The sequence below is a fragment of the Lygodium microphyllum genome, chromosome 25 (assembly GCF_053477565.2).
Source record: "Lygodium microphyllum isolate KBCC chromosome 25, Lygodium_microphyllum_v1.1.10, whole genome shotgun sequence".
NCBI classification, from domain to species: Eukaryota; Viridiplantae; Streptophyta; class Polypodiopsida; order Schizaeales; family Lygodiaceae; genus Lygodium; species Lygodium microphyllum.
Genome location: NC_141159.1, coordinates 108,801,181 through 108,815,953, shown reverse-complemented (window position 1 = coordinate 108,815,953; position 14,773 = coordinate 108,801,181).

Genomic DNA, 14,773 nt, shown 5'->3' with positions numbered 1-14,773 from the left:
TCTTCCTTTCAGCTACTTTGTTTTGCTGCGGAGTGTAGCTGCAGGTTAGCTGCCTACGAATGCCATTTTCAGCCAAAAAATCAGCAAATTCATTGGAGACATACTCCCCACCGCTATCAGATCTCAAGCAAGAGATGTAACACTCAAATTCCTTCTCAACCTGTGCTTTAAATTTCTGAAAAACAGCAAGGACCTCATCTTTTGTTTTCAATATGTAAAGCCAGGTATATCGACTGTAGTCATCAATGAAAGATACATAGTATCTGGAACCCCCCATAGATGCATTATGAGCTGGTCCCCAAACATCAGAGTGCACTAATTGCAGTGGTCGTGTACTCTGTCTTACATGCCTAACAAACGGCAATCGTGACTGCTTACCAAACTGGCAAGCCTCGCATACATGACCAATATCTGAATATTGGAATCTAGGTAACCCTGTTACCAGCTGCTTCTTCTGCATGGTCTGCAGCCTCTGCAAATTGACATGCCCCACTCTCTTGTGCCAAATCTCTAAGTCCTTGATAGTGCCAGAACCGTGGGCAAACATAGCGGAGTTCAGCTCTGGCAGTGTAGCATCAAGAGTAAACATTCTTCCATTTCTATGGCCTTTCGCGATCAACTTGCATCCATTGCCAAACTCTTCAATAAAGCAGCCATGCTTATTGAAGCGAACCTGCAAGTTTTGCTCTGTCATTTGGCCCACAGACAATAGGTTCTTCGTAATCGAAGGGACATGCAAAACATCATGAAGATTCTTCTTCTTGCCATCATGTACAACCAGAGGCACTTTGCCTTTATGCTCAATGCTATGCTGCGTGTCATCACCTGTGCATACATAGCCATGCTTTTCAGCCACCATATCCGTGAACCAATCACCATGAGGGGTCATGTGATTCGACGCCCCCGAGTCAATGTACCACACTGTATCATCAGATGATTTTTCAACAGCCTTATCTTTGACATATTGCATGGCAAACAGTCTATCACCAGAGTCATCTGTCTGACTGGACGTAGCATAATGTCCATCCTGCTTGCCCTTCTGATTTCCCTACTTCTTCCAGCAATCCTTTGCAATATGCCCATACTTTCCACAGTAGTGACAATCCTTATCTTTATTTGGATTGTCTGACTGACGCTGCTGCAGCCATGAGCCTCTGCCACGGGAGTTAGATCTCCCCTTGCCTCGAAAGTTGCCACTACCTCTTGCATTTGATGACTGCTGATTGCTATTACTATAGGATGCATTCTGCTGGCCTCCTCTGCTAGATCCATAGCCTCTACCACGGCTGCCATGACCACGCTGATTCGAATAAAAAACTGCATCCTTATTCTTTGAGCTGCTTGACCCTGTAGCTAAGCCAAGCTTCACCTCTGCATGAATCAATAACGCAACCAGCTCATTAAAATCAGGCATCTCAGCCCGCACAGATACTGAAGTGTCAAAAGACTTGTACTCCAGACCCAAGCCATTTAAGGTCACTGCAACCATATCCTCATCTTCTACCTGTGAGCCAATAGATGCGAGCTGATCTGCTAAGGTTTTAATCTCCGTGACATAGTCCTGTATGGATCTGTTCTTCCTCTCTATGTTGTTGAATTTTTGCTTCAGTTGTATCTTCCTGGCACTCGTAGTTGTGCCATAGTACCTGACCAATATATTCCATGCATATGCTAGGGATTTACAGTTCATGATCTGCATCACCATAGCATCCGAGATACATAATGACAGCCAATGTAACACTCTGCGAGCTCTTTCTGTCCAGGCTCGATGCGCTCATCTTTGATCAGCTGTAGGATTCCTATCTGGAACTTCAGGTTCAGCCTCAACACCTGTCACTAAGTCCCAGTATCCTTTGCCTATTAGAAAGTTCTCCATGCGGAACTTCCATATTGCATAATTGTTGCTATCAAGCTTTTCTCCCACAATCTGGGTTACATTATCAGTTCTATCAGCATTTGCCATGTTGCAGACTTTGCCTGACTATCTGCAAACCAAGATCTTCTTAACAATTCAACTTCAGCCCGGAACTGTTTATGACAGTTTTCTGCAATTAATTGCAGAAAAAAACCAGTAAATTTCAGTCAAATATCAGCCCAAACAAAGTCACAATCGGTTGATCCAACTAATAAAGACAACTGCCAATACATATGCCTGATGTTCGGTTCAGATTTAACTCCTGCAGATCCACTGCCAGGGTCCAAAAGCATGCAGTCCAAACCTGTAAACTGCAATTACAGCAGCCTTTCCAAAGTCAAACTCCACCTGGATACACGTAATGCATGTTCCAAAACTGCTTAGTTGACTGCTGGTACATGTGTCAAGCCATGCATAGGCATAGAACCTCAAAACAATATATAACCAGCATATATGAATATTGTAAATAAATTCCCAGATTTCAAATAGCCAACACACTGGCAACAGGGATTAATTTCAGTCCCAAAAATCCATAAACCATTTGCATTACTTCCGTTTCCAATGCTCAAGCATTCAACAGTCATAGACCAAGTCTTCAAGTACCTGTGGAACAAACCCAACCAACTAGTTCTTCAGAAATAACCAATTTGTGCTTTATATCTGCAAATTTTTTCAGTTTTTCAGCCTATCATAGGCTCTCAGATCAGGCCATTTCAAGCTCCAAGTTTATGTCAAAATACCCAAGAAGTATGACATGTCTTCTACCAAGCATCAAGTGCTACATCCAAGTTCAATGTACATGCCAAAGAGCATCCAAATATGCAGACTTCCCAAGTGTACAATGTCACTGTAAGTTCACTGACAGTTCAGCCCTGTGTATTCAGATCTGTACACCTCTATTACAGCTCCCACATGAGCTCCCACAAGAGCAATAGTAAGGTATACCCTTCAAGAACCTTCCTTGGTATGCATCCAAGCTCTATGCCACCTGACAAGTACTATACTCCTTGAATCTCAGCCAATGAGAGCAGCCTGTTCATAGGCACAGTCCACACAGACTGTTCAGAGTATATTCAGATCAGATTTGCCCACTTGTTGATGCTCAACAGAGCTTTGGTGAATCTCCAGACAAGCCACACTCCTGGTGATGCTCAATAGAGCCTTGGTAAGCAGTCCATGTGCTGAATCTCAGCCATGGAGTTCAGCCTGAAAACAGGCGCAAACACGCTGGCTAGGCAGATCTGTGCTGCTGCACATCTTGCTCATTACTGTAGTAATAATGCACTCACTGGTGCTCAATCAGTCCTTGGAAGACTCCTCAGCAAGCCACAGCTCCTGCTTCAAGCAACGAAACTCCAATGCTTCACAGTACATACCTCTGTGTGACCATTGATGGAAATGACAGTCAGTCCTCTTCTTTTTCCAGCTCTTCAGTTCACTCTTCAAGTCTTCTTCTTGAGTGCATTCCACCAGTGAGCCCATTCATGGCTCTGATACCATGTTAGAAGAGGAGAGAGAGACAGGGTTGAGCACGAACTGAACCATTCAGGTTCCACACTCTTCTTCTCATTATTCCATCATAGAGTAAAACACACATACAAGAGTAACATAGAGTAAGTGACCTGCTGACTAGATAGACTAACCATAGTCAGGTCACCGACTAGCTAACCGACTTATTTAATGTAGTCACAAGCAGGAGACAGCTGTACACTAGCTGTCATGTCGGTAGTACATAAAGACAGTCACACACTACACGGGGAGCTTGACTTCTAACATTAGTGCCCTCAACTTCCAGAAGTTCTCAAAAAAATCCGGAGAGCATGTCTTATGGAATACAAAAATGTCAATCACAAGCTCGCCAATATACTCCTTCAATGCCGAGTCCTGCACCCTTCCTTGGCTACCAGATCGGCCACCTTGTCTAGATGAAAATTCATATATATAGACAATGTCTTGCATCACACAAGTTCAGTGTCAAACTCACTATGCATGGAGTGTGGTAAAGATATATACATCGGATTCGCGTCAAAATTTACTAGTAGGGCCTCTAGGGCATCAGAACTATGCACATCAAATTTTGCTGGGATTGGGACCCTAGAGCTGCCCTGGCCAGAGACTTGCATCTGGGGGCCTGAATTTGCCTGCGTCTCGAGTCTTGAATATGCTCCAAACATGAGCCTCTAGCACCAGGGCAGCTCTGGGGACCCATCAATCTCGGCAAAATTTGATGTGCATACTCCCAATGCCCTAGAGGTCCTACTGGTAAATTTTGATACAAATCCAATAACATTAATCCGATAATATTACCTTCTCTGCATCATCTATCTATTGCTATAATGGAGCATCCAGCTCCTACTCCTGCAACTGGGCCACCCTCGTCTCTCTCTTGGAAAGGTACTGCGTAGTCGGGTCAAGGTCCAAAAGTGCTTTCTTGTAACCGCTCGAACTCCTCATCTGAGATCTCATACTATGGCACCACATTCTCAATCTGCTCTTGGATGCTCACAATGGTAGAGATGTCATCAACACTCGTGCCATCATATTGAGCCACCTCATTAACATGTGCTGTCGCATCTTGTATATCAAAATCTATAAAATCATCAGGTGCATCATGCACCATGATACAATATAGCTCTTCTTCCCTTAACTCCAAAATTTCTAGTGCATCCTGCATAAGTAAATATTCAACCCCCTCGATGATGATAGAATGGAGAGAAGTGAGGGGTGGCTCGCTTGTCGACATCTCAACACGGCAAGAAGGTGGGTGCACAATGGCTAAGTTTTGTGCTATCTCTACTCTCGAATCGAGTGTGTTCTCTTCAGGCTCCTTCTTGAAATACTCTAGCTGTGGCTGAGAGGGTGTGTCGATGTCTTCCTCACTGTCCTCTTGCACCTCAGTACACAAAACATATATGGAAAATGTTGCATTGTGCTCAATGATATCCATTGTGGCGTGGTCCTAGGATGAGGTGGGCATTGCTCTGGCACCGAGATGCTGCCTCACATGTACAAGGGCTCGATTTATTACCTTTGCATGGCTTGATCCAACATGTAAAGTATATAGGAAATCTATGGGGACCCATCTGAGAGCAGAGTCCAAAATAGAGCAAGTGAGAGGGTTTGCCGCATCACAAAACAATGCCAATATATTAGAGCTAGGGTCTACGACAAAGAGTAAGCTCTCTAGACTCAAGGTCACACAAAACCTAGGGTATATTTGGTCTCATATGTGTGCATAGTGTGTGGATCTAATCCATGCGGCAAAGGAGGGAGTAGCCATGGCACACAAAGAGAGAAGGGAGGAGAGCACGAGTGTAGGGAAGTAGAGAATGAAAGTGAATATGAGTTTGGAGTTATAGCTTTTATGTATCTAGGGTTTTAAATAAAGGTTCTTTTTTAACCCTAAAGTTTCAAAATAAAACTCTTACCTTAGTTTCTTTATTTCAATACTTTAAAGTAACCGTTAAAATTACTCATACATACAAATGCTTCATTCTACATTATTATATCCTCGAATATACTTGGATCGCTAAGTATATTCAAGTCCAACTACAAAAAATATAGAAAATTTTCAAGAAAAGAAATATGAAAGACCTTCAAAATCCCTTGGATCCAATTTAATATTTAATTTTAAGAAATAAGTAGAAGAGATGAGCTACGATATATCATTATGCAAAGACAATATTGCATAGATTATAGAACTCCGGCCTGTAATTTAATTATGATTTTAACCATGATGTTTGACATATTACAATATGTATTATCACGTGCTTGGATCATAGTAAACTAAGATTATCTAAATTGAAAGTAGCATAATTTTTTAAAAAAAAATTATAGTTGTTCTTTATTAGAAAAATTACAAGGATTCCACTATCTCAAGGATATGTGGAGAAGCACATTGTTTACATGTCATGGATTGCTCACTATGAATCCTGACTTTTCTATTTTCTAACTTGAAATAGAAGTTGCAAAGGGGCTCATTGGACATTAATCAGATTTCTTGTCTCATAAAAGAAATGAGCCAATGGCTCTCTACACTGACCGCAAAAGGATTATGACCATTCCACAAGATAACCACATCTATGAGAGCTGTATGTGTCTCATCTCAAGTATCTTGATCCAAGTTGATCCACTCCCCTTGCAAAACTCCTCATCTTCTATATTGAAAGTGAATGCATAGAGTTTGTCTAGCTATGAAATACATGTAATAAAAACAAAAATAATAGTAAGTAAATGCGAATAACACAACAATTCATCTAAGCAAGACCTATGTCAATTAAATCAAGGCATTCAAAGTAGTAAAAAAGATTTATCTGAATGTGAGATCAGATTGGTTGACCCTACATTCAATTGTCTCATCAAAATGTGTTATTTTGACTTGCCAAGACTCACCCAATAGCTGACTCATCCATTCCTCGGATGGACACTTGCATTGATAAGTAATCTTTGTTTTCTTTAGAACATCACATGAACCAAACAAATGTGCAAACAATGAGAATGGAATAAACCAACCAAGATGCACATCTTTGGAGCATGTGGTGGGTTTCTTAGCACTATTGATGTCAAATTTTATCTTGGACTTACATGCTCCTGACAACTCCAAGCTACCAATCAACCATTCACCACTAGATAGTGGCAGCAATGGGACATGCTGCAATCTCTGCCTTTCTACTACATACAATGAATTATAAAAAATGATATTTTAGTTGCAAGTGGACTTGTAAAGTTATTATCATAACTCTTTCTTGTAGCGTCTTCGATGACATCAGAGAGGGGACCCCGTTTTTGGAACGTATGTACATTGCATCGTCGGGCAGGCATCATTCCAAGGCTCATGACCAAGGCGGTGACTAAGGCATAGAACTTGGCATCTTAGCCTTGGCATACTTGGCAACGGGCTATGAAGGCTTCGTTAGAGCCATTGGCTACACGTGAGAAGCTCCCATTAGCTTGTAGGAAAATCTTCGTGGAAGGTCACCCATCTCGACAATATCGTTATCCAAGTGCATTTAACTACCAAGTGACTATCCACTAAGCTTTTTTGTTGTTCTATACTATAAACATAATTTTAATAAGCTTGTCTTTGAAGGGTTTCCCAAGCCTTCCTTCCATGAAGTGGCATATAATACCTCATTAATAAAAACAATTATCTTCATAGTTAGAGCTAGTTTTAAAAAATGTGCAATCTTTACCATTTTTTACAACATAAATCAATTCTTGGAATGTATACACACATTGTTTATTAAAAAAACTAAGTAATGGGGACACTAAAGGTGACCCTTGAAAGAATCATGGCCTCCCTTCAAAACTTCTAATAACAAATTCAAGATTTGAATGAACGACAAGTGCAACTTCAAATAGAATATCCTATGCATCTAGGCCCTATGCTTTAAGAGATGCAAGACCACATCTGAGACTTGCAAAATATCAAAGTGATTAGATGATTCCGTGTGTTTATCGACCCCCAACAAGGGAATCCAAGATCAGTATGCCAGAGAAGTTTTGTCGTGACCGTTCAAATCAAGGGATTCTTGCAACAAGTAAAGCTCTATATCTGCATACAACCAAATAGGTATCCAAATGCTGCTTCCAAGGTGGGATTCATTGGGACTTTACTTTGTGGTCAAGATTTTTCATGGTTCGCCCCAATCTGGGAAAAGAATATGCCAATACTTTATAACTATGAGGCATTTCTTTGTGAGCTCACTTCCACATTTGGAGATGCAAACACTTGTTGAGTAGCACAACCAAAACTTCGAAAGCTATGACAAGGCAACCACCTTGTCTTTGCTTATGCATGTGAATTTAGGCAATTAATTTGTGACCTCACTTAGCACAAGGAGTATTTTATCAGCCAAATCAGATGGGATCTTTGAGATGACATCAAGGACCTCATGCTCACTATGCTTGTGGCAAAAACACTCAATGACTATATCATGTGAGCCATCCAATGTGACGATAGATTGTTCGAGAGGAAGCAAGAAAAGTGAGAAGAAATAAGGCCTTGCCAGTGGAACCCAAATCCCAATCAAAGACCCAATCAGAGAAGAAACCAAGTCTAAACTAATGCAAATAGATAATACCAAATTCTAGCCCTTGATCCCACAAGAAAAGCAAAGAGATGAAGAGAGAATCATCTGTATCTATATCAATGTGGAAACCCTAGACAAATCGCCCTAAATTTCCCAAATAAGAGGGCAAGAACCCCAAGAGTTGCTACAACCACCCTCGAGTAGGAAAACAAGGATGTTCAATTGTGAATGAGACCGTACAACCATACCTTGATATAAGAAAGGGTCTCTTGATTCTAGCCACTCGTATGGAAACTTATGAAGAAAGCATTGTTTGTTGGTTATTGGTGGCCTACTTTAAAGAAGGATGCATATGAACATTGTAGAAAGTGTGATAAATACCAACATACTAGGAGACCAACTAAGCGCTCTGCAATGCCATTAACTCCTATATTGGCATTGGCACCTTTTGAGAAATAGGGTATAGATTTTGTTGATCCAATTGATCCACCTACACTGTATTGTTCTAATATATATATTTTAGTGTGCATTGATTATGTAACTAAATGGATAGAGGCTAAAGTGCTTAAAACTGATCGAGGCAAGGATTTTGCTCTATTCCTTTATGAGAATATTAATACTCACTTTGGATATCCCCTAAGTTGGTTAGCAATCGTGGATCTCATTTCTTGAATAATTTAATTTCAGAATTGATGGATATTTATAAAATTAAACATCGAAAGTCTACTCCTTATTATCCATGAGCCAGTGGTGTTGTAGAAGTTATTAATCGTTTGATGACAATTCTAACTAAGACAATAGGTGAGAATAGACGTGATTAGGATAAGCATTTATCAGAGACACTCAGGGTGTATCATACCACCTACAAGGTGATGACTAATAATACACCTTTTAGTTTGGTCTGTGGGACTAAGACAATATTTCCTATTGAGTTGGAAGTTTCCACTTTGCGTGTTGCATTGTGTAATCACTTGTGTAAGTTAGTTAAGCTTGATGAAGATCTTATGTTTGCTTTACAGTGTATTGAAGCCCATTATAACTAATCTCTTACCAATCACTTGTGTAAGCTAGTTAAGCTTGATGAAGATCATATGTTTGCTTTACAGTGTATTGAAGCCCATTATAACTAATGCAAAGCTTGGCATGATAGACGTTTGAAGCTTAAGGTTTTCCAAAAGAATGATTTAGTTATGTTGTATGATAGTTGTTATTATAGATTTCCAGGGAAAATTTGTATTCGATGGTTGGGTCCATTTCAAGTTAAAGAGGTTTATGATAATGGTTCTGTGGAAATTCAAGACTTAGAGGCAGTGCATGAATCTTTTCGAGTTAATGGTCTTCGTTTGAAACCTTTTGCGACTTAGTTGAGAAGTTTGGGTTGAATGGTGTAGATAAATTATTAAAATGTTTTTCTTGCTTCTTCTTCTTCTTTTGTTGGGGGAAAAATATTCTTTATGGAATACAGGTATGGAGATTTTGTGGATACATGCTCTCAGACCTCATCTTGATGATGATAGTCCTGATCCTATGCATACAAGGCCTTATAGCATTCCTCGTTTTCAGACACATAATAGGTTTTTGTATGCTTCGAGAGGTGAGGCATGTTGTGGTACATCTTTTGTGGTTCTCTTTTGTTTACAGTATCGTCCTTAGTTTAGTTGTCAGCCTTGTCAATGGCATCTTTATGTGCACGTCCAGGTACTGTGTTGGCAATGTTGAACTTATTTCCGACGTGGTTGTACCACTGCCATGCAGCAAGCTATTGGATACACTTATCAACGCCATGATTATGCTAGTGTATTTTCTCCTAAGCGTGGTGTTACCCAATATAGAGTGGATAGAGAGGAATATGAGTCTGCTCATTATCATGCTATTGTTTATCATTTTACTCCCTCTTATCTTGATCTTGAGTTGGACGATAGTTGTCCATACTAGGATTATATTTGTGCTCACATGGATTTGGTTGAGGGTAGTACCTTAGGAAATTTGCATGTGGCACCTATGCCACCTTACAGTTTGGTAGATGATGCTCCCCTCCATGAGACAATGGAGAATTCTAGTGATGTGCTTGAGGATGCTTCTAAGATATCTGATGTGAGGGTGCTAGGGATTCTTCAGGATCATCCTGCATGTTGTGATTTGCCTGATAGATTTTATGTTGATAGTTTGGATGATTTCAGGTTACCTTTATTGTTTGTTTTAGAGGATTTATGGGATTGTGATGATTTTTGTTTAGATTCTTTGTTTCCTTAGTTTACTTAGTTTGTGTTTTGCTTTACAAGAATTTTAAACAAATACCAAACCAAAATAACAACAAATTTATTTTTTAAAGATTCTCTTTTAATGTAAGGTTTCCTTTGTTGTTTTTAGTTTTTCACATATTAGCTTAGTTAACTTTCACTTAGTTCAATAATTAGATGCACACACGGTTGGGTTTACCTTTTAATGCAAGTTTTATTTTCCATTGGCTATGGGCACTACGAAGTTACGGCACATTATTACCAAGTGTTTTCTTTTCTTGTTTTGTTTTGATTTTTTTGTTACTGCATTTTCACTTTTTAGTTCTTTTGTTTTGTTATGATAAGAATGCTATACTTATGAATGTTAAGTTCTAAAGAGGAAGGGGGGGAGGAGGGAGGAGGGAGGAGGGAGGAGGGGGGGTGTTCCTGACTCATGCATGACTGCGTATTTTTCTCATTTGAATTGGTTGACTAGAAACTCACTAGAGTATATCCCCTATGGATTTGTTTCATTTCTTATTTGGATTTGTTGAGTCACAAACCATCTCTCCATGAAATTTTGACTAATTTGTCTGTGTGATGAAGTCACTTTTGTTGAGTCTTGTGAGATTAGCCTAGTTGTCACAACTGACTAGTTACTATAGCTTTCTTGATTAAGTTTCTTGAGGAGGATTGTTGAGCTAAAATGTTTGAAGGTTCAATGCTGAATAGTGACCATGTAAGTAATTTTTTTTCAAAACAAAACTCTTAAATATATTTAACCCCCTACATTAAGACTTGAGAAAAAAACAAAGCTATGACAAGAAAGATAGAAAAAAAAACTCTCAAAAGAATATAAACATCGCCTCTAAGGTCCTGTGTCATCCGATGCCTTGCATCCCTTTGGGGTGGAACCTTTTGAGCATGGCTGAAAACAAGTCTTTGAAAAAAAAAAACCTCTGATAAAAGGAGATAGAGGTGTACTAATACTTATATTCTATATTGTAACCAGTTAGTAGCTAGACACATTGTCTCTTCTTTCATGGAAGGTTAGCGGTTCTTCCCTAGAGACTCTATCTTGTGGAGTGTCCCATATTAGTTTTGCTAAGGTCTAGTGTTGGCCTTTCAAGAGTAAGCAAAGTCTTTGTTATAGATATCTAGAAGGAGAGTAGCATAGCATTTCTTTTCTTTGAGAGGTCTTTTGTTTTTTAGTAGCTCTTATGGTTTTCTTTTTGGTTGGATTCTTGCTTGGGAATTGCAATGTCATGCATGTCAATGGTGAACAGAGTGGTTTGGGAACTAGTTTTATTGTCACATTAAGTTAGTTCTTAATTGTAGAAGGCATAGATTATTCTTTGTTGGAATATACTTGTTTCCTTTGTGTTCCTTGCAGGATTGTTGCAGATCTAGTTATGCTCGTAGGGATGCTCGCGGTTTGAAGGGGGAGAATAATTATTTTTTCACATGACCTATTAAAACTTTCTTGGATGTTGTTGTTGTTGAAGCTATTTTTAAAGAATGGAATAGATGTCCTTTTGTTAGTTCACGGGAGCTCACTCAAGCTAGTGAGGGAGGAATGATAAGTGCTTATTTTGTGCCATTTTTACACTATTTTTTTGGCAAAACTAAAGGGCTTTGGCTCTATATTATGCATTATTTTTCATTAAATTTAATTAAAATTAAGGTTATAAAGCTGTATTTGGCATGTGCTAAGGTGAAATTAGAAGTTGAGAGTCTAGGTATTTTTAGATGAAGAATTTAGGGAGCAAAAAAATATTAAGTGATAGAAGGCAAATGAATGAAAATTTTTAGTCAAAAGCGTAGATATTTTGGAGACGGGTAGAAATACATGTATAATTTAACATGTATACATGGAATTTGGATCAAGAAGCTGTGTGGGCAAGAACAAATTAAGTCCAGAGATGTGAAGATATGTGTAATATTTCCACGCAATAAAAATTAGTTGGTTAGTTCGAAAGTTAGTCAGTCAATTAATAAGTTAGTTTATCAATTAAGGTAAAAACTAACTAATGTTAATAATTAATTATTTTTATTTAAAAATATATTTTAAAAATTTGAGAGTCGTAAATCATATATTTTTCTTGGATTGACAAGGACCGTAGCCACCCTTCACGGAAGTTACAACGTGAACAAGACTTATGAGCCATATTAATCACTAGTATTAATATGTATAGTTTGGATGGTCCAAAAATATTAGATTTTTGGGCAAAAAACTAGTATATTTTAGATATTGTCCTAAAAAGATAGAACTAGATATCATTTAAAAGAAAAGACAAGTGATGTTTTAGTGAGTTTTGGAGATTTTATAAAAGGAAAAAAGATAAAGAGAGAGATTGGAAAAATCTTATGCGCCGTGATCGCAGTCTACAGGCAGAAGATAGCACTTCGAACAGAGAAAAGAAGGAGTGAACTGAGAGCTTCCCAATAAAGTCTCTTAGGATTTTACCCCCCTTTTGGAGCCAATGGAACCATCAGATTTATGAGTTAAGCATCAAATCACTGAGTTTTCCAAGAGTCCCTCCACCAGGAACTCTTGTTCTCAGCCTCATCCCCTCCTCTGTAATTCATTATAAATATGAGGCATGGGGAGGCATAAGAGGGCTTAAGGAGACCTTGAGAGGCTGCAAGAGAGAGGTAGAGAGAAGGATACCCCTTCAAGAGATTGTCAAGATTGTGGGAGAGAAGGAAGGAGTCTCGCTTGAAGCTTTCTTGCTTGCACAATGGGGGAAGACACACAAGGGTGGAGGCTGAAAACAGTTTTCCTCTTCTTAGTTGTGTAAGCCAAAAGAACTCAAGTACAAAGAAACAGAAGAACCCTATATATGGGTCTCAAACCAAACTCAACTAACTAAGGTGGCATACTAACTGAGCCACGAACTAGAGTAGATAAGGATAGCTATCATGTAGCTATTATTCATGGGCGGTGTACCAACCGCGTCTGCAACTGACACGTCGGTGACATAAATGCACAACGGTCACCCTGGCGTATCACGAGTGGAGCTCGATATCTCAACAGAGATTGTGAGAGAGATCTTGAGAGAGAGAGAGAGAGACAGAGAGAGAGAAGAGTTACACCCCGAGAGGCTGTAAGGGAGAGAGTTAGCTCAATTCCCTCTATCTCGATTCTCAATTTAGCCATCTTCTCTTACACTCTCCCATCTCGAATCTATTCCACCTTCTTAATCTCTTGAGTCTACTTGCGGACGATGGCCTCCAAGCAAAGAATGTCGCGTGCGGATGGCAATCCCACAACTAGCAACGAAGCCTCGGGCGAAGGCATCACTGTCAATCCAACTACGGTTCCGGTCATAAGTAATATATTTCTAAATTGATAAATGCTTGCTTTGATTCTGGCATGAGATACGTTAGGCTCCATGCTATGATGTACGAGAATAGGTCATGGGAAGGGATAGGCCTCTTCTCACATATTTGAAAGATGGAGTTTGCAAAGTGCATGTATCAAAGGAAGTTAATTTGCACTTAGTTGCATATGGTTTATTCATTGATAGAGCAATCAGTTAGGGGTTATGAATAGCATAATCATAAAAAGAATAATATTAGGAACTGTGCATACAAGTATTAAGTAAATTTTGCATAGAATCACTCTTTGATCCCAAGGGGGAGAGCGAATATGCGATGGAATTATTACGTCGTCTATTCTTGTATTGTTTGGGAAAAATACAATTAGTTTTGTTGGATTGATTGAACAACACCCTAAATGCTTTTTACAATCAACTGATTGTTGCATTGTGATTTGGATAAATATTCCAAGTGCTTGTGTTTGATGGTAAAAGCATGGCAAAGGTCAGTAATGGAACAAGTAGCCATGGGAAATAAAGGAATGTTTCACTGGAAGATGATACTAGGCACATTGCCTTGAGTGTGCTTGATTCTTAATTGGATTAATTAAGGAATGGTATTTTGCACGAGTGGATCATCTCCAAGATCGCACCGCGGATTACCCTAAGAGGGCACTGCTCGATTCACGGGCCGAAGGTCGAGTAGTGAAAAGGCCAACCACGGAAGTTGTATCTCACTCCTAGATCTCTTGGGGTCAGTGGAGCTCTGGACACCCCTTGCCGCGGAGCTGTAGACTATCATGAGCCCAACGTCTGGAGGCGTTGGAAAATCCTATTCTAGATAAAGGATGGAAATTATGGTGCCATGTGATTTGGAATGGCTACTTCTATTGGACAGAAGGGATACATAATTCTCATGTATGGGCACGAGACAAAGATTAACTTGAAGATAAGTTAATGAACTTGTTTGTCAAAAGGACTACTTGTTTTGTTTTCGTGTCTGTGCTGTAAATTACGTGAATGAACCATGTTCCCTAAAAGGCTTAATTAATGAAGTTGATTTTAAATGTCGCACATAAATGTGGACCTAATTAGAAAACTAAAGCTATCAAGGGAAGCGGGTGGGTGGAATCCCCAAGACAGGTCTGTCCGACGGTAGGGTGGTCCCAGAGATTTGGTCCCAGAGAACTGGGAGGCTTCTCACAAGGATTTATCGGCTGTTTGACTTTAGGTATTGTTAAGTTAGAACCCGATTCATGCCATTTTAGGGGACCGGAATGGGACTAT